Raw genomic sequence first — 21,864 nt, 5'->3', positions numbered from 1 at the left:
CAAAGAAATGCCATTTGCATGGAAAAACTCTGCATTTCGAGCATAAATGGTGTCATTGTTGCAGAAGAACTTCCCACGAGCAGACAAAAAAATCACACATGCATCTGTTGATGAGACACCTTCCAGCCTCTGGCTGGGAAGAAGAAACATTAGGATAGTCCAATACTCCTCTTGGTGGTATGGCTGAGAAAACCACCTAGGCAGTGGGAAAAAGCATCTTGACTGCTTGCATCAACCTCTTCAGTTGATGGAACAAACGTGAACAAGTCACGTAACCCAAATGCATGCTGCGTACTGTACGATGACTACATGAACAGTTGCAAAACTGGGCACTTCTCTGAAAAGTGCAAGCATAGCGCCAAAACTGCAGACATCGACAGCGCACCACAATGCCTCCACTCCTTCCAAACTGAAATCACCACCAAAGTCTCTTTCCTGGGCATACTTGTGCATATCTACCAAAAAGGCATCACCAAAAATCAACTCAGTGTGTCTCTCCATGTCAGGCCGCCTCACTACGCAGAGTAATGAAAAACAGTATTACCGCCCGTTCCTGTGAACCACAAACTCAGTACCTGATTGGAGAAAACCCACAGTCCCATTCCCATTGGCCAGCATGCTGAGAAGCGCAGACTGTGGCACGTGCGCATCCCCAAGTATCACAAGGGTGGTGCCCCAGTAAAGCAGGAGCAGTCCTTCTTCCCTTTCCACTATTTCTTGTCCCGCACTACCTCATTGGGTACTGTTAAATAGTCACACAGGCATCCACCAATCACAGCCAAGACGTCAGCATCTAACACTGTCAGTTCTGTACAACACTTCATATGTACTGTTACACATTCAGACTGCAAGTGTCAAGTGAATCGAAAGCACCTCCTGTACAAAGTTCAGTAAAACTATCCAAGATTTCGGCATCCACATTCATCCACATGGGCACAAATCACCACAATTTACATGTCAACCTTTATTTCCACACATTCATAGGCACCCTTGGGAAAGGAAAGGTAGCAGAAGTGGATAAATATTATGGGGAATTGGGGATTTGTACAAGTTGGTCGTGAGGGGAGGAAGGGATTGAGGTATCATCGTAACATCTCTGATCACACAGATTTTGAGGGGATGGCAGGCTGTGAAATGGGGAAGAGGTGCACGTAGAGGTCGGGCAGTGGTATTTTACTTGGTCCATAATATATGTTATGATATTTTGCATTTATATAGCGCCTTATATACCATTGGTATGGTCTGAAGGCGCTGGTAGGTTGAACGCCCTTGGGAACCGAAGTTCAGATCAGTAGAGAGAGTAGAGAGAGTCAAAAGGTGCATGTGAGCACAGGGTATGTGTGCAGCTCGTGCAATATCTGTGTAGTAGCTGCTTCATAGCGGTAGGTGTGGTGGTTGAGAGATCAGGAATGTGTTCGTTCAGGCAGGTTTTATCCAGAACGGCTGTGGCTGCGTTAGGCCTGAGGAGAACGCCTTGCTGGGGGTTGTGAGACCAGCAGTGTCAACTTAGAATGATGTGGAGTGAGCGGCGGATGTTGGTATGAGAACACTCATCCGCTCCATACACCCATCCGCTCCATACACCCATCCGCTCCATATACCCATCCGCTCCATACACCCATCTGCTCCATACACCCATCCACTCCATACACGCATGCGCTCCATACACCCATCCACTCCATACACCCATCCGTTCCATACACCCATCTGTTCCATACACTCATCCACTCATCTGCTCCATGCCCTCATCCGCTCCATGCCCTCATCTGCTCCATGCCCTCATCCGCTCCATACACTCATCCTTGTACGCAATCTTTTAAGGCAGCAAAATTGTTCACCAATTCCTTAATTTTGGCTTCCAGGCTGTCCACTTTGCCATTCACAGAGTTTCTTTCCTTTCCTGTGCCCGTATGCTGTTGTGGAAGGGGTGCTACTTGGGCTGCATTGCTTTCCTTTCCAATATGTTCTCTTAAAGAAAAACAAATCTGTTAGGTATACATGAAGCAATAGATATTAAATAGTTAACATTTCAGAGTGCGGTGCGTACCAATGGGTTTACTATTGTAACTCATTTAGTCATGAGGGAAATTCTCTTACAGGCACTCTAAGGTGCTTGCCATTGCTGCGTAAAAAAAGAAAGGTTATGGTTATCTACCATTGTATATTGCACCACGTGTGCAATTATCAGACAAACTTTAGTGTGCTTACTACGTTGTAGTGACGTTCTGGTGTTAGTATTTTCGAGTCCTTACTCCAGCCATTAGTTCTTTGTTCCTATGTAAAGCAGCAGTGTGGTAAGATTGTTGAAGGCAGACGTCACTTCTCTTATTGGTGCATTCCGTTATGGTGTACTCCCTATGTCTTTGTTCTGTTTCTTTCCTAAGTACACAGTTTGTAGACCTATCTATTTTCCCTTGCAATTCACGTACATGGTGCTGTTTGTATATGTTACTTGTGTTTGCTAAATGGTACCACTATGTAGGAGAACCTCTGCCTTTCTGAGCAGGTTGGATGGCACTCGATGTCCGCGACCAGACACATACTCCGCGACTGCTGTGAGCATTAAGATGGTGCCAGCGAGTTCAGTATGTTGTATGGTACACCTTTACAAACTAAGGGTTTTGTGGTAAAAACCTATGAAATTCAGTGAAAAATCATTGTTAAAGGGATGTTATGGTTAAGTTGCACTAGTAAAAACCTATGAAATGCAATGGAAAAACGTTGTTACAGGGACGTTATGGTTACACGTAAAACCAAAAAACCTCCAAAATTCACCAGTTATGGTAAGCTAAGCAACCATAACTCATGCCACCACCGTTCACTACTAAGACTAACACCCAGGACATCAAAGATGACATAACAAATGTAATTTGTGACATCACTGATGACATCACATATCTGGCGCACTTGTGTTTTTTCACTGAAATATCTAGACGAGGTGATTTTGTTCACTGACATTCAGAATATCAAAATTCAAAAGGTGCTGTATATCTAGATGTTGACCTTGGCGTATGTTCTTAAATTACCTTCCTTAGGGTTTGGTCTCAGCGCATGGTGCACATACATGGGGCAATAGCAGGCCTCAAACACACAATTCATTTGTATACCTGAATATAAACTTCAATGCTATTAACATTTTCTGATGATGCTGTTTCTTTCTTCGTTACTTCAGTTTCCCTGTATGTGTCTCTGATTTGTATGCATTGTGGGTCTTCATATGTATTGTTTGTACTAGAACAAGTGTGTAGTAAGTCTTGCATTGTTAGCTAGTTATTACGTTTAACATTACACAATCACCCCTGACATCTTGTTACCAACATTATAAACACAACCCCTTGTAGGGACTGTTCATCAAAATTAATTTCACATGTGATGTCATCAGTGATGTCATCAATGACATTTGTGATGTCATCTTTGATGTCCTGGGTGTAAGTCTTAGCAGTGCACAGTGGTGGCACATGTTATGGTTGCTTAGCTTACCTTAACTGCCGAATTTTTGAGGTTTTTCACTTTTATCTGTATTCATAATGTCCCTTTAAGAACGTTTTTTCACTGATGTATATATATAACCGCTGGACGGATTTTCACCAAATTTGCGGCAGGTGCAGCGGCTTGGTCCAAAAGCGTGCTTTTGTAAATGTGGTGAAAATCCATCTAGTAGTTTTTTTTTTAAACCATCAAAAAGTAGGTCTCAAAAAATGTGTGATATCTATGTCCGCTCTGCAGACACACTTCCCTGTTCGCTCCGCGGGCAAGATAACGATTGGCTAATCGGTCGCGTAATGTCCGCGGACATGTGACGCATTCGCTCATTGGATGGTGAAGAGCGTGAAGTGCGTCAGATTGTTCTGATGCCCCCCCATCTTGGATCTGTGTTTTGGTGTCCGCGGACATCTCCACAAAAAATATTAAAAAACACAACATTGCTCTTGTTAAACTTATCAAATACTGTCTTTGGAGGTGAGGGTTGATGAGGATGGGATGGGGTATGGCAGCAAGAAGCAAAAAAGTGGTATTTTTTTGTCACAAAAGTCATACGGCACATTTGGAGGTGCTCCACAATATGATGTGCGTAAATTACAGGCGAAGGACTAATGTGTCTGCGTTAAAATATATTTAAAATAATATTGGAGTCAGACTGCCGCCCACTAGAGTCTGGCATCTGAGGCAGCCACCTGCAGTGTTTGATGGAAACTGCGGCCCTCTACGTGTATGAGAATACGAGTTCTCATAGGTGCGTTGAGCCATGTTGTTGCAAAGTGAGAATGTATTGAGATTCTGAGTGAAGGTCACCAGCTTTGAATTTTTGGTTGCGAGCTAAGGAAGTCCACGCATGGGACACAAAGTATAAGGTTCAATTGTTTTTTTTACCTGGAGAGAAAGGGAATATTCCGTAAGGAATGCAGTGAGAGGAGGTTTGAAATGATGAACATTTGATAAGGTTATGCATTCCAAAAGTGTGTAAGGAACATGTAAATTCAGTTCATGAACAATCTTTGGTGCGAGCGCAGTGAGCGTTACGGTTTGACTTACGCCAAGAGAATGGAAATGGTGAATATAATGTAAGTTTGATTTTGACGACTGTATACCGGAACGAGCATTAACTTATTATTATCTGAAGATTAATTTTGGCAATGTAACGCACGTATTATCTTTCTGTGTGGTTGTCTTTTTTATGAGGTAATGGGGAGTGCAGGATCTAGGTGCATGTAGACTATCACTAGGTTCACCCAGGTTCAACGCTAATATTTCATTAAAATGTCATGTCTGACCATATCGAATTGTGTATCAGTTTCCACGTTGTTTTTGTCTTTGTTGAGATTGTTTGATGTGTGTGCTAATAATTAGTTTAAACTCTATGCCGTATTAAAAAGTCAATAGATATATTGTAATAAAGTTCGGGTATTGATACACATTTTCTGTTATGTTTTCCAAATAGCTACATGCTGCCTTACTGCAATTGCCATAGATTCCAGATGCCAACTGATGGCTTCGTCAATCGGCAGGTGCACGTAGTTGTCAACGGCTGGATCACAGTGACTGATTTTTGGGACGATCGCCCAGGGCAAATGTGCCCGTATGCTGCACTAGTGATTAGGAGTAACATAACATCCTTTATGGTGGTCTAGGCCCAAGTTGATGCAGAAGCCCTGGAATTTACTGTGCGACCCAAGCGGTTCCTTTATCGAAAACGAAGACTTTGTGTATAGAAAAAGAACAACGTGTGCTTCACGATTAACATTTTGGATCACGAGCGAAGAAACAAACTTGCAATTTGATTGAATATGGGAATAGTCGGATGTTCTCGGAGAGTTTATTGTGAAATAAAAGTACTTTAGAAATTGTACAGTGTTATTGTTTTCTTTTAAAGAACGATTTAATATTTCGAATTGTGACATGCTGTGTTGTTAGTCGATGTGTGTTGATTTTCGCGTTCTGCGTCACATCACGTAGGTGATTATGGGAGTGTTTGGCTACGCTGAAGAGGAATGTCACTGAGAAAGGTGTAGAGTATCACTAGGGTTGGTGATGTGAGGGTCAGGGGCGCGGCATATGATTTAGTGACGTCAGGCCAGTTTAACTTAGGCAGATGCAGAAATGGATAAGAATAGCACAAGGTGGATGCACCCTGCTGCCAGATTTCTTATGTTTTCAAAAGAGGAAAAATGAGGTACGGTGAATTGGAAATGTTTGCGATAGATCAACGTATGTATAAAAATACATGGTCGAACCCTCGGTACAATAATATTTTCTGAGCATTGCACTTGTGAAACTTATGTAATAATGTTTGGGTAGGAGAGGGGTGATAATGATGGGTGGGATATTTCTGACATGATTTCGAATGAGTTTGCAAAGTTTGTTGGGATTTTGTGCAGAGCTTATATGACCTTTGTATGTGCATTCATTTGACAGTTTTGAAAAAATAAAACGTGGGTGGATTTCCAGCAAATTTGCGTAAGGCTCTTTGGCAAGGATCGAAAAGCATGGTTTTGCAAATGTGGCAGTGTTTTCTTATTTGACAAGTGTCATAATGTAGTTAAAAAAATAGCGGTATACCTTTAGTGATTGAGGGGTAGGCTGTAGCCATGGGCAGTGGTCAGAATGTCGGGGTCATGGTATAAGGTCATGATCCAGACAATGTGGCTACTGGCCATGGCCAGAAGGGACAAAACATAGGATTAAAGTGGCCATGTCCACCTGGGACTGGCTTTGTGGTAAAGTTATTCGAAATTAGGATAGATTTGAAAGGGAAGAAAAATGTGCTCGTGGTAATTGGTCACAGGATTTTTTTTTTGCCTTTTGCAGGCTGCCATGGAAAGCGAGGAGGGGCCCTGTATGGAACCGCTGCCTTCCCTTTCCATGGTGGCCATCTTGCAAAAGGATTTTTCTTCCCCGGTATAGGACGGAAAATCCGCTTTTTTAGTAGCACGCGTTACCGCTTTGGAAACCTAGGCTGCTAATGGCCTTCATCCCCCATTTCAGGGGCTGGAATGGGGGGTAATGGTCCAGAGACCTCGTTATCCACCCTCGCTTCACTTGGGCTAATAAGTTGGGCTGCTGGGCCGGTATACACCGTTCCAGTCCGTAGAACGGAAGATGAACGTCTCAATATTCCCATTAGCATAACACAAAATGTAAATGGAAATGTTGGATAATTTTATTGAGTCTATGAACTTTACTGAGAAATATAAAGTAGATGGAGTCTATGCATTTTTTTTGTTCTATTTGTTAACTGTGAAAGGTGGTTCCTAAAGGAACATATATTTTGTTTTTGGATGGATTTTTTTTGGCAGGAGAGCTAAGAACGAAAGGTGGGGAGGGAAATGAGGGAAGAGGCACCAAACACTAATAGGGAGGGGCAGGTGGAAAGGGGAAAATGTTGCGTGTGTGTTATTTCTAAGGTAGGGGGCAGTGTTTCTCATGCTTCTTGATTACAGCAGTGGTGGTGTCTCTTCGGGAGGAGGGATGGCCTTAGCTGATGCCATTTTAAGATAAATAGCAGTTTTGTTAAAGGTATGTACTGTGTACTAGATTGTTAATCAATGAGTACGAATAGGTGTTGGAGCTGTGCAAGGGAAATGTTGAAGTTGAAAGTTCCTAGATCAGTACAAAATGCAGTTCCAAACTGTCCACGAAGCACAGATCTTATTGTGAAGTGCATAGGGTTTTCGGACACGTCATCATGCTGTGCGCCAGCATATGGTCATGTGGCATTGTCCGGAAGGTGTATAATAAAGTCAGATGTTCGTAGACATTATGGTTAAGTTGTGCTAATAAAAACCTATGAAATTCAGTAAAAAAACTTTGTTAAAGGGACGTTATGGTTAAGTTGCGCTACTAAAAACCTATGAAATTCAGTGAAAAAACGTTGTTAAAGGGACGTTATGGTTCCAAGTAAAACCGAAAAACCCCTGAAATTCGCCAGTTATGGTACGCTAAGCACCCATAACTCATGCAACCACCCTGCACTGCTAAGGCTAACACCCAGGACATTAAAGATGACATCACAAATGTCATTGATGACATCACTGATGACATCACATGTCTAGCTCCCTCTTTTTTTGTTCACTGACTTATCTGAGCCAGGTGGCTTTCTTCACTGTCAGTCAGGAATTAAAAAAAGTAAAAAGTGCTATATTTGTAGTCCTTACCCTTCTCATATGTTCTTACAATACTTTCCTTAGGGTACAGTTACGACTGATCTCTACCACTGTTCGGCCAGGCGTGCATCACATTAGATATCACTGTGCAATGGAAAGACCTTTGGAGAGGATGTACGTGCAGTTGGTGTTTTCCTGATATAAACGTTCGTATCAACACCTGCGTTGCCTCTCTCTCTGTTATCACCCTGGAATGCATTTCAATGTCCTTAGATCGCTCAGATTAGTATGATGACAGGGCTGCCACTGCTAATATATTGATATCATAACAGCTGGCTTCTTGGAATCATTAGAAGACTTGAGAGCATTTACAAGAATCGTGATATGAAGGACACATTGCCTATTATTTTCCAGGAACAGCTCATGCTGTTCTTTTGATCATTGATAACGGGAAGTGTTTCTAATTCTGAAATCTAGTACTATGCTGAACAACTACATGTTTTAATGCATATTGGCTGCAACTGTCCAAATGTTTGCCTTATCTACCTATTGTGCGTCAGTTGCCATACACGCTCGGTTCCATTCTCATTCTTCCATCACCGTGACAATCTAAATCACTTCCAAACATAATCAAACACATGTTGATATGGCAACTGTTATTAAGCACTTTCTATTTGCCCCTGGGGAGGAATGAGGAATGCTTAACCCTCGCTAAATGCCAATCTGTGGGCTTCTAACTCTCTCATATTGCGCACATGTTCTCAGATACAGTTTTTTAGATTTCATCTTTCAGAGAAAGGAAACGCTGCCGCAATGTGTTCTGAGTCACCTGGCATATCCGTGGCACTGTTAGGCGAGGTGGTCGGGGCATCGAGCTAGGCGTCTCAGACTGATTATCTGCAAGGGGCAGTGGAACTGCTACCACTGCATTTGGAATTCCATAAAATGTAAAATACTAATGAAGTAACACTTTCATTGGAGAATTCAAAAGGAGATCTTGCAGTAATCCACCAAGCAGCGAATTACTAATTGGCCTCTTCTACTACCCTCATGACCTACCTGGAGCTTTTAATTGTTTTCGGTTTCTGGCACTTTTTATGTAAGAAATTAAATAAATACATAAATAAATCATGCGCAAACATTCACTAAGAATCAACAGACCTCATCCCCAAAGAGCTCCTCACATGCTTCTTCTTCCTGGCGATCCCCACGCGAACAGCCGTCTTCCAACTCTGCCTCCTAACACGCCCATCAACAAAACCTTGCTTGATGAAATCCCCAACCGCATCACAGCATCAGCAACATCTTACTAAGGTACTTCAACCTGACAGCAATGCACAGCACTGGGAAAACATTGGAGGCACCCCTCGATCTTATAGGCTCACTGAACATCAAAAAGCACATCATCAAACCCATAGCAAGCAAAGACAACACTCGCAAAACAGTTTTACACTGGTAATCGGAACACTAGAAGTGCAGGACTGCCGCGCTATCAGGTGAGTATATATGGTGTCCTGCAGCATGTGTTGTAGTCTCCTTGAGACAGTGCTCTGCTGCCGCTGTTTTGGAATTTGAGTTGCCGTTTTGAGACCTGTCACATTCGCGCTAGACACGGTGTGGTTTACCAGGAGAGAGTTCTCTCAGGAAGGTTTACAAAATCCTGGTAATTGTAACAAAGACAGGTATTTATTAGGATTGCTGACACGTGTTTTGACCATATAGGTCGGTCATACCACTTGCTGACATTACTGAAGAGGCATTCAGGCCAGTCTTCAACTACCATATGGGAATCACCCACAATATTAGCAAAGGGGCCTTCCCCTGCACATCTAGAGGCGTTTACCTGCTCGACTTGTTATTCATGTGTCGGCAATCCTAATAAACACCTGTCTATGTTACAATGACAAAGATTTCATAAACCTTCACGAGAGAACTTTCCTGGCAAACCCCAAAGTGTCTAGCGTGTGACAGGTCTCAAAACTACAACTCAACTTTCAAAACAGTATTTGCCATAGGAAGAGCATTAAAATGGCTTACACCAATACAAATAGACTGAAGAGGTCAATCTGCCATCCCTCTCCACATTATCAAAAATGATGCAACTACTTATGTCAATGAAAACCCATCAAGACACAGCACCAGTGTTTTAAGTCATTCTTTTTTTTTTAAAAAAAAAATGTCTTTATTATAGCACACAGGCAGAGCACATGCATATGTATACTTCACATTGCTACACTATTTTACATCATACACAGTTATTTTCTCTCAGAACCCAAACTTTCATTTTCGGCTTTGTCTAACAAGTATTGTCTGTATCTTGTCCATATAGTTCACAAAGGTCTGCCTGGTCCTGAGTGCCACCCGAACTCGTTGGGAGTAGTGAGCTTGCCTCTACGTTGCATGCCTATGGTGGGTGAAGGGACTGTATTTTATGGTGTTTAGGATACATCCTCAAGGTGGGAGGACAATCGACCATGGTAGTTGTTGATTTTTATTTGCCACTCCATAGGGTGTGGACATGTGTGGGCACACCTGCATTAGAGCAGGAAAGGTGCGTGATGAGAGGAAGACACCGGTAGACAGGAGTTGCGCATAGCACCGCCGATTGTACAGTTGTGTCATTTAGGAGAGACAGGTGTCATTTTATTGTGTAGTTGTTGAAGTAGTGCTCTGAAGGAGCAGAGAGGGACGTTTGTGTGGTACTAAGAGTCATTTGTATTTCTTTTGTGGTGTTGACCAAGGTGGTAGGGTCAACATCGAAAGGTACCTTGTGTATAATAGTGCAGTTGGCATTCTAGCAGTTGGCGTGGGCAAAAGGAGTGGCAGTGACTCAGCACCTACCTTTACTAACATAGGGGAAGGTGAGCCCGTGAAAGGACGTTGCCTTACTGACTCGGAGTGAGTGGGCGTGCCTGAGAAGATGGCCAGTGTGTTGGATGAGAGTGCATGGGTGGGCCTGTGGAGAAGGCCAGAGCGAAAGGGAAAATGAAAGGGGAGATGGGTGACTAAGGATGAGTGTAGGTGTTGCAGAGAAACAGGTATATAAGGGGACTGAGAAGTAAAAAGAGAAAGGAAAGGAGAAGTGTGAGGGGTCACATAGAGCAACTAAGGCATAGTTGAGCGGCATCAAAAAACCTGGGAGTTAATGGCCTTTCGGGATATCCCTCTTGGCCATATCTGCGATAAATTATCCCAATATTGCAATAAAATAATAAAATACAACTTCCAGTAGGTCCCAGAGACTGCAGGTCAGTGTTTCCCTGTGTGGCCCGGGGAGGGAACGTTCAATAGCAAAAAAATAGAAAACATATTTTCATACTTACTGACAAAGTATAAAGGATCCAAGTTAAAGAGCAGGCAGAATATATTGGCGGATCTGGAGACTTTATGAGGAAAAAAAGGATGAGCCGATGAAGAGGGAGGGAGTAGGGACAGTGTAGTGGAATGGGCCAAATGCTCCGCCCCGCCCTATAGTGTCTCTCTGGCATTACGGCCCACGGCAGGATATACAAACCTTCAGCGGGAGAGTTAGAAGGAGGGGTGACAGAAAAAATGAAGGACAGAGACACACGATGGATTGAGGCACACAAAATGTGTGAGATGAAATACCTAGCGGACATTGAGTAGAAAACACGACAAGAGGTGGACACATTATTTAATGTAGCAGAGAGGGTGATTGAGCAGGAAGTACAAAGGAAGAACAGAGAGAGAGGGGGAAGGGGGACGGAAAGGAATGGTTGTCTGGGAGGATAACATTCTGACTGGATGACGAGGAACAAGAACAGGGAGAGGAAGAGGCAGAATGATAGAGACAAGGATAGTATAGCCTCAGATGAGGAAGAAGAAGGGGAACATTTTAGTGATGGAGAGGGCGATGAATGGACCCCAGACAAAGACAGAAGGGGGTGCAAAGGAGATGAAAGGAGCATGAGGAGCCCAGAGGGACTGGTCAAGCGCCCTTCGTAGTGGGAAGGAGAAGGTAAAAATAGGTCTGTCCCAGGCAGCAAAAGGGGGAGGAGGGACAGGGCCCAGGGCAAAGCAGATGCCGCTGTTGCAGAAGTGGAGAGGGGATGCACATTACATACCATGGCAGACAATGGACTGGGACAACCTAATATGCAGCTTCTCCTCCCTCTTGGCAGGGTCCAGCAAGTGGATACAGGTACTCGAGAAAGAGACAGCTGGGGTATCGCTGGCAATAGGGGATATTAAATGTTTATTTGTGACAAAAATAGGAGAGTGAGGGGACAAAATATGGGAGCAGGCAGGGTACAAGTGGGTGAAACTAAGACTAACACACACGATGGGGCCCCGTTCAACAGCTGGTGAGCGCACATGTGGGAGGTCTTGACAAGTATGTACCCAGAGAGATACGACTTAGGGACAGTAATGGCACATAAGCTGAAGCCTGACGAGGATCCCACAGAATATATAAAACAGGTCCAGGATCTCTGGACGCAGGAAACACAAAGGTGCTGGGACAATTGCATACCCTTACTCTACCACATGCTGGTCAAGAGATTGCCAACGGACATCCGGGCGTCACTAGACAAGATGGTAGGAATAGACACAAAGGGATGGCCAGCGAAACAGACAACGATAGTACACTACTGTAAAATGAAGCAAGAAAGTGAGAGACAGGTGGCAGAAAATGCTGCAAAGGGCGGAAAACAAACTGGTGCAAAAGAAATTGGCACAGTATACAATGGACGGGGCAATGCACGTACCAGACACTGATGCCTAAGCACACGCGCAACAGGGAGGGTTTCATGTGGGGAATGCACCACAGCAGGGGGTTGCATGCCACCACAGGATATGCCACAGTGGGGAGTCCCACAGCAGGGCAAGTACATACGAGGGGTTCTTTCCAATAGGGAGAGGATACTCACAACAAACAAGAGGAGGAGGATACAGGGGAATGGGATACATGGTTTTGGGCCATGCTTTATATGTGGGAACATGGGGAATTTCGTGTACACATGCCCTTTTGGGCAACAAGCTCAGGCAGAAGCAATACAACTGGTGCAACAGCAAGGATTTGTCACAGCACAGCAGCAGTGGCAGCAGATGCAGCCCCAACCAGCCCAGCTGGAGCAGGGGCATCTGCCCCTGTCACATGGGCTGCAGTGGACCCAGGGTGGCCCAACGGATGGGGGAATGGCACCTCCAAGTATGACGCAAACGCCAGTATCAGCTGCAGTAAGTACAGTGGTGTTAGGACAAAGCATGGTACCCCACTACACTGGGATCAGGGTTGTCAAAGGGAATCCTTTGCCTTTCCCATAGAGTAACATGCAACAATAGGGGGGCCTGCAGAGAGCTCAAGTGTGTTCAGTCCTAGCAGTAACTGATGGCTCTGAAGAGGAACCTGAGGTAGCAGTGAAAATAGGACCAAGAGAGTTATCATTCCTCATAGATATAGGAGCTACCAAATTGTGTATAAGGGAGGGGGGATTCCCACTATCAAACAAGTTGATGGACATGCAGGGCTTCTCTGGGGTAGTAGTGATGGTTCCAGTAACAAAAGATTTACCCCTAACAATAGGGACGCAGCACATTGTAGCACCCCTGTTGTATTCCAAAGACACCCCTATTAACATACTAGGGAGAGACATGCTCAGCAAATTGAATGCCACAATATCATTCACGGAAAAGTGGACGTGTGTATTCAATGCCAGGCATCTACTACAAATGAGTGACTGAGCTCCTTCTAGCAACACATGCTCAGAGCACACTACGAGGCCAACCCATGTACCGTAGCATGCTTTTGTTGGGCATTGATATATTTCTGGGATGGGCCCCAGGGATACGAGGGAAAGTGTTCCGATTGGCGTCAGAATTCTCATTCTGGCCACAGTGCCAGAAGGAAGACACAAAAGGCACCACGGTAGTGCTACATCTTGAAGAGGTAGTGATACGCAAAGACATGGTGATTCTATGTGGGACGGACAATGACAGCATGGAATGGCGCAAAGTGTTATGCATCAACCCAACACTGCCAGTAACAGAAGTAATGGATGAACAACTGTTCTCTGATGGGGAAAAAGAGGGAGAGATGTTATTGCAGCTACACACACCCTGCTCAATACAAGTAGTAGAAATGCTGGTGTTGATACTCACACACTGATAAAGAGGGGAAGCAGACCCACAGATGAGGATCTCAAAATGGTTCCAGAAAAAACTATGGACAAAAGGGCCCCATGCTGTAGGAGTGTTAAAAGGGGTGGGGGCAGTAAAGATAAAGTTAAAAGAAGGGAAGCGGCTGCCCCATGAAAAACAATACCCATTGTCCAGAGAAGCAGATGAGGGGATACACTCGACCCTACATGTACTGTGGCAGCAGGGCATAATACAGACACCTACATTACCATGCAACATGGCTATATACCCGATAAATAAATCGATGGGTGGATCATGGAGATTTATACAAGATTTACACCCTCTCAAAGATGTAGTTGAAGCAGAGTTTTCCCTGGTACTGAACCCTGCTATGATACTGTGCAACGTTCCAACGAAGGCAAAGTACTTCACGGTCATAGACCTGAAGAATTCCTTCTTTTCCATCCCACTTCACCCAGACTCAAGATATTTGACCGCATTTACGTATCGGGGACCCTGATTTGAACACACTAGGTTGCTCCAGGGGTATTGCAAATCACCTAGCATTTTCAACAGAGTGACATTTGTAAGTTGCTTAAATTCATTTTTATCAAACACAGTGATATAATACGTTGATGTTTTGTTAGTATGCAGCGAGACTGAAGAACAGTGCAGGGCTGACACTACTAGCAGACAAAGGGTATAAGGTGCGCTACGTCGATGCTTCAAATATTTTATGAGCTGAGGATCAGACCCTCTGTGGCAAAGCCCGCTCACGCCAAGGGCGCAGTGTTGTGCAACTCAGGACCACAGGAGATGCTGACTGTTTGATACGTCACACGTTGCACTATGTCCACGATTTGGATCATTTAAGAGCTGAGAATTGGACCCTGTGCGGCAAAGCCAGTGCAGGACAAGGGTGCAGTGTTGTGCGACACAGGTGTTTGGTGACAAAGTAGTTCGGTGCAGAGTATGAGTATACTGTGCAGCCATCAACCTTTAGTGTCTGAAAGGTAAGAAAGGTGTGGGAAGTGAGAGCAGCCACTACTGTTCCCTGCTAAACTACCCTATCCTTTGCATGTACTTCCACCTAGCCGTCTGACATAATGTACTCTGTCTCTTCAAAATCTTAGGCTCTCCCCTCTAGCGGTTAGCCGTACTTTGTGTTTTGGGTTCCTCTCTAGGTCCCCTCAATTCTGGTTACGTTGCTGTGAACTGTGCCCCTCGAGGCTCTCTCCAACTCTATAGATTCCAACCACTGATGTTACTGTTCCACTGTTATCCGTGTCCCACTAGGCTCTCTCCCACTCTCTAGGTTCCCACCCGCTGTGGTTCCTGGTATACTGTTATCTGTGTCTCTCCCGTACTCTTGGTCTCATCCACTATGGTTACTTTTGTACTATTGTGTGTCACCTCCCTGCTCCTATTTGTGTTCCCTTCTGTGTGACACTCACCCCCCCATGTGCGTCCTGCGTTGTGCTGCGCGGGCCTGTGCGTATCTCTTTCTCTCTTTCACTCCCTCCTACTCCTACTTTCCTCTTTGCACCCTCTATGGTGCTTTCCATTTCTCCCATCTACTCTAACTGCTACTCTATCTCCTATCCTATGCTTCTCACTAAATCTGGAAGGTATAAGTTCAAGAGGGACATCCTGGTCTCCAACCCAGGCCTCCCTATTGCTGATACCTACATCAGTTTTTCTCCAGGCAGACTCTCACTGACATCCTCTTTTTTGTTCCCTCACCAGACCTATGGACCCCTCATTTGATCTCAGCTCTCTCTCCTATCTCTTCCTCTCCCAATAATGGTAACATTCAGTGGGAGGTCCTCTTGGCCTCCTTCCACTCCTCCAGAATAGCACTGTTTTGGTCCCTCAGCCCAATCTTCTCATTTTCGATAGGCGTCTCCAATGCCTTATCAACTTCCTTCTTTCTCCCGCTACTCCTACTAGCACCTCTCTGGCTCCTCCGCCACCTCCTTCTTCTGCTGCATCTCTGGCACCTTCCTCCTCCTCTCTGGCTACTATAGTACCTCCTGCTACCATCTCTACCCACTCTTGGGTCCCTCTACCACTTCTGCTGCGTGTACCTGAAGCCTGTACCCCACCCCAGAAGTCTTTCAAATGTGGCAACTTACTCCACATTGCTACTCTCAACTCTCGCTCTGCTGTCAAACACTCCTCAGACATCTGCCACCTCCTGGAAGAACTTAACCTTGATGTCCTCGCTCTCACTGAGACATGGTTCACGGCCAGCTCTGTCACATGTTTTGACACTCTCCTTCCTGATGGCTACAAGATCCTCTCAGAACCAAGAACCATTCAACCCAGAGGTGGAGTAGCTCTGATCTTTCCGGAGTGGGTCCCTGCTTCTGTCATTCCTTCGCTGGCCTACACCTCCTATGAAGGCCTGGTCTGCAGGCTCTTTATCTCTCCTGACCTCTCTCTGACTGTGGCCACTACCTACAGGCCACCTAGCCAGGTTGCCCTCTTCCCCTCAAAGTGGGCTGACCTCTCCTCTTATCTACCTCTCATCTTCTCCTCCTTGGAGACCACAACATCCACCTGGATGCGTCTAATCCCTCCTCTGAACTCTTCCGCAATCTTTGCAACACTCTCTCTCCATTCTATCCTCCGGTCTGACACACTCTACAAGACAAACCTTGGATATTCTCATCTCCTCAAACATACCCCTCTCAAATCCTCTCACCACTCCTCTCTCTTGGACTGAACATGTTCTGCTTTCCTCTCACCTGAAACTCTCTGTCCTCCAGGCAAAGCCCACCCCAGCACTGCCATCAAAATTCTCAGCCATTCGGCCATGACGTGTGTATCAATTGATGCCTTTGCCTCTACTTGCTTTGCTCCTCCTTCTCCTGCGGCTGACTCACACCCTGTCACAGCACTCTCTAACCTGCATCTTTCTATCTCCAACACTCTGTACATCCTTTCCCCTGTCATGAGAATCCGTCTGAAGGCTACCTCCAAGTGGAACTTGTGGTATGACTCTGACATTTCCGCCCTGAAACGCAAGTGCATGGTGGTTGAGATGAAGTAGAGGGCCTCAGGTGCATCCTCTGACAAACTGGCCTGCTGCCTGCTCCAAAGGCAATACAGACTGTCCTGTTAAAGAAGAGAGCCCACATCCAAGCCCGTGTCTCTGCGGCCTCTAGTAACACAGCCAAATTCTTTAAAATCTGCAAGGAGCTGGCCAATCCTCTGAAATCTCCACCTCTCCTATTACATCCCAGGCCCTCTGTACAGCTCTGGCTTCTCACTTCACCATTAAAACTCAGTCCTGTCCTCGCTCTCCTCTTCCTCTCCCTCTACCTTTCATGGCCCTTTCTGGCCGCCTCTCCCTCTCCTCCTCCGTTCTCCTCTTTCTCTCCAACAACACCTGACAAGGTGTCTAGACAAGTCTAATCTATGAAGGTGTCATCCAAACAGGTGCTCCCCTGCTCCTCCACTGCATCAAGGACCACATTGACACCCTCGCTCCAGCATTGTTCAATTTCTGCAATCACTCTCTCGCCCTCTCTCCTCAAGCACTCCCTTGTGCACCCCCTCCTCAAAAAAACATTCTGCCGATCCTACCTGTCCAGCAAACTACCACCCAATTTCTATCACTCCCTTCTTGGGCAAACTTCTGGAAAAGCTGGCCCTCTCCCAGTTTGCTCTCCATACTGAATATGTCGTTGTCTCCATGACCATCAATCTAGCTTTAGTGCAGCCAAAGGCATGAAAACTGCTCTCCTGAAGACTTGTGAAGATCTGCTCTCTATTCTGGACTCTAGCCTTCCTTCTGTCCTCCTCATCCTTGACCTTTTCACTGATTTTGACACTGTCAACCACTCCATCCTGATCAAACGACTCTGTGAGAACCTGGGCATCACGGTTAAGGCACTGGAGCAGCTGACCTCCTTCCTCTGGGACCGACTCTCCCAACTCCAACTTGGGCCCTTTCTCACAACCACCTCTCTCTCTCCTCATATGGTAATCCAATCCCCCATAGATCTAACCTCTCACCCTTGCTCTTCAATATCTACTTGGCCCTCTTGGTCCAAGTGATCTCTTCCTTCTCCTCTAACTTTCAGTGTTATGCAAATGACACTCAGCTCTCCTTCTGGCTCCCCTCAACCTCCTCTCACTCATTCCTGTCTATCCACGATTCAGGATTGGTGCACCTCCAACAACCTCTGCCTTCATGCCAGTAAGACGGAGATGCTTTGCATTGGGACCCATGCTCCCACTTTCCCTCTAACTCTCTGACCGCTCTCCTTCGGCCGTCTTCCTTTGACTTCCTGTGAGTCAAAGAACCTTGGTGTCATCTTCAACTCCACCCTCTCCTTCTCTCCGCACATCACAGACCTTGCCTGGAAGGCCCACTACCAGCTACACCTCCTCAGAGGTAGTCTTACTTTTCTCTCTTTCCCCCAGAAGCTCACTGTCTCTAGAGCCCTGGTTCTCTCTAGGCTGGACTATTGCAACAGCCTCTTTCTCAACCTTCCTTCCTCTACTCTGGGCCCTCTTCAACTAATCGAGAACAGAACTGCAAAACTAATCCTTGTCCACAAGACCAGGGGCCGTATCTCTCCAGCCCTGAAATCTCTCCACTTTCTCCCGATGGCTGCAAGGATCAAGTTCAAGACCGTCTACATCGTCCACAAGGCTTTCTGGGGTCAGGGCCCGCACTACATCCAACTCCATCTTTTAAAATACCGTCCTTCTCGAGCTCTTTGCTCAGCTACCTCCAACTCTTTGAGGGTCAGAAGAGTCTCCAGGCAGAGAGTGGGGGGTAGATATCTCTTCTCTTCAGGTGCCTCCCTCTGGAATGGTCTCCATACTCCTCTCGAAGTTGAGCCGGACCACCTGAAGTTCTGGAAGCAGCTCAAGACCTTCCTTTTCTCTGCTGCTTTCTCTCCCCTCCTCCCCTACTGACCATCTGTTTGTGGCACAAACTGGTTGCTTGGTTACCCTCAGAGTCTCACTGGGTACCAGGATCCTCCACGATCAGTCTCCACTGCACTACCTCCAGGCCCACTGTGCACTTAGAGGCTGTAACTGTAACCCCTACAGTCGCTTGCCACCTTGCACTTACCCAGAGCCGTGCTGCCCTGGCTTCACTTACTCAGAGCAATGCTGCCCTGATTGCACTTCCTCCTGCCCTCTCCATGACACTTCCCCATTTCCCTTCCCCCTGCATTTGGCGCTGTTGCACTTGCATGATCTGAATGACACAAGGCCTAGAAACATTGTTTGTCTTGTCCTCTCTTTGTTTTCTTTCCTTGTCTTGTCGCGCCTAGAAACACTTGTATACAAGAGCGTTATAAATGACTTATCATATCAAAGTGGATATGGAAAAACTGAAATACTGCCAGGAGGAGGTTGTGTTCTTCTTGTGGCAAATAATATCCATTGAAGGATGCAAGTTAATACTGTAAAGGGTAGAAGCAATTCACCTGACTGCACGTCCAACCACATTGAAAGAGATACAGAAGTTCCTGGGGTTATGTAATTACTGTAGGGTGTGGGTTTTCAATTACTCTACATTTACAAAACCCTTACTGCAGGCCCTTAAGGAGGCACAAAAGGAGAAAATGGGCATAAAAAAACATCAGAAATGAATAAGAATTTCAGTGAACTAAAAGAAGCATTGGCCCATGTGCCAATGTTGGCCACCATCAATTACAAAGAGAAGCTTTACTTGTTCTCCCACTCAGATGGCTCAGTGATGGCTGTGGTCCTCGCTCAAAAGAAGCCACATGGGCACAAACCACTGGTTAACTATAATGGTGTTCTAGACCCAGTAATTCAGAGACATTTCACCTGTGAACAAATGCTTGTGGCTGAAGCGTTTGCAATAGAAGAGTCAGCGACAATTACCATGGGATGCCCAGTAGTACTGTACGTGGAACATTCATTATTTTCCATTTTGGAAAAATCAAGAAGTACACTAACAACACAAAGGGCGCCAGGGTATTAAATAATACTGACAAACCCAGCAACAGAGGTAGTGAGGTGTTGTGTGGTGCACTCGGAAACATTCATAGCAGAACCCGCAGAAGAAGGGTATTACATGCATGACTGCGCAGTGCATATGGATAGAATGCAAGGGAACATCCGGATCAAAGAAGAAGGATTTGGAACGGGCAGACGTGGTCTTCATTGACAGATCTTCCAGTATAGACCCCAATACGGGAGGGAGACATACTGGGGCTGCAATAGTATGCTACAAAGAGGGGGAGTATGTATTAGAATCACAGCAGAGGTTACCATTGCATTACTCAGCACAGGCAGCACAGTTAGTGACCATGGTCAGTGCATTGAACATAATGGTGGGGCATGCAACTAACATATATTCAGATTCGGCTTATGTGATGTCCACAATACATTCAAGATTAGTACGATGGGAGAGAAGGGGGTTTAGGAGAAGTGAGGGGTCCCCAGTACAAATGCCAAATTGTTTGGGTGACTGATTGAAGCATTAAAGCTGCCAGTGGAAGTGTCCATAATAAAATGTGCTGCCCACACAGTTGAGCAAGACCTGGTATCAATAGGGAACTAAATGGTTGACAGAGCAGCCAAAGAAGCGTCCTATTTACCTGAAGGGACAATGGGACTGTACACAGGCGCAAACACAAGAAAGCAAATAATGGCAGCAGAGAGGAAAAAGGGCCAAAAGCAAGAAAGGGGGGACGGTTTTAACACAATACCAATTGTACAGATAATAGAGCTGGGAGGAGAGGCCCCAGAGGAGGAAAAAGATTTGTGGATACAAAGAGGTTGTTGCCTCTCATCCATGACTTAATATGGAGGCAAAACAGCACAGGGAAACCGGTAATGGCAAAACAGTTTTTAAGTATAGCGCTAGAGCAGTTGCACTTCCCCACCCATGTGTCCAGAGAACACATAGCAGCAGAAATAACAGAAGGGTGATACGTTCCCAATTTACAGGAGCAAGTGGCAGAGTTTATGGGGAATTGTGTGGTGTGTCATTAGTTTTTGTCTGGCCATACTCTAAAAACGGTGATGGGAACATTGCCGTGAGTGGAAGGGCCCTCCCGGCACTTGCAGCACCTCTATACAGGGGACAAAGTACTCGTCCGTAACTTCGTACGGAGGTGGCAAGAGCCAGAGTTTACTGGTTCCTACAAAGTGCTGCACGCGACTCCCACAGCAGTGAAGATAAAACAAAGGAGGGTATGGACTCACGTTTCTGACATCTGCAAGGTCAACAGCAGCATCACGGAAGAAGAAGACAGAAGTGCAACTTGATGGGAAGTTTAACCCAGTTATCATTGACTTTTATTTCAGCTATGTGAGAAAACATGAGCATTATATGAAATTGATGGGATATGACTGTTTTGTTTCTTTATTTTCTGTCTTCTTTTCTCTTTCTGGTTTCTAATGAATAAAGGAAATGCGGGGGTGGGGGCAGCTGATAATGAGAGGGAGACACATACCAAGAGAAGTATATTTAGTGGTGAAACGTTCTATGATTCCATTGGGGATGGGGCAGACAAAGCATCTGGAAAAGTATGGTATGACGAGATGAAAAGGGTGTGGCGAGCAAGCAAAAATGCAGTTGCTATGTGTGCTCACTAATCCTGCACATTACAGGGACACTAAAACAATTATTGCCACAAGAGATATGCCTGATGCACCTGTAATTATGCAGAATTTAGGGTCTGTTTCAGGGACATACAGTAGAGGTGAAATGGATAAACAAAAGGGTAGATGTATATGCAGATAATTATATACAGTTCAAATGCATGCCAGGGAAAATGCAACAAAGCATGTAATATTAGAATATTGTACAGAAGGGGCACAAAGGGGGGAACAATTGTTAACTACCCACAGGAGAATATTTTGCAAAAACTCAACAGGGCATGACATTCGTGGTGCCGCACCAGACCCCTGATGCGGATTGTGGGTTCAGTGTTTCACAATGGGAAGTGGCAAAGGGGGGTGTTGCAGTGCTGCACAGAGGTGCTGGTGGGGTATGGAGAATGTGTGGTGAAAAGATAAATAATGAATGCAGGGAAATATGTGATGCTAATGTACATGCCTTAACATGGATAGACGAAAGACATCGTCCAGTGCACATAAAGCCACTCACCCAGCTTTCCTTATGTTTCAGGGCAAAGGGGGCGATCATAATGGGGAT

This window comes from Ambystoma mexicanum, chromosome 2q (genome assembly GCF_040938575.1).
Source record: "Ambystoma mexicanum isolate Mex_15411 chromosome 2q, UKY_AmexF1_1, whole genome shotgun sequence".
NCBI lineage: Eukaryota > Metazoa > Chordata > Amphibia > Caudata > Ambystomatidae > Ambystoma > Ambystoma mexicanum.
The sequence above is the reverse complement of the archived record's forward strand: the minus strand, read 5'-3'. Positions refer to the sequence as shown.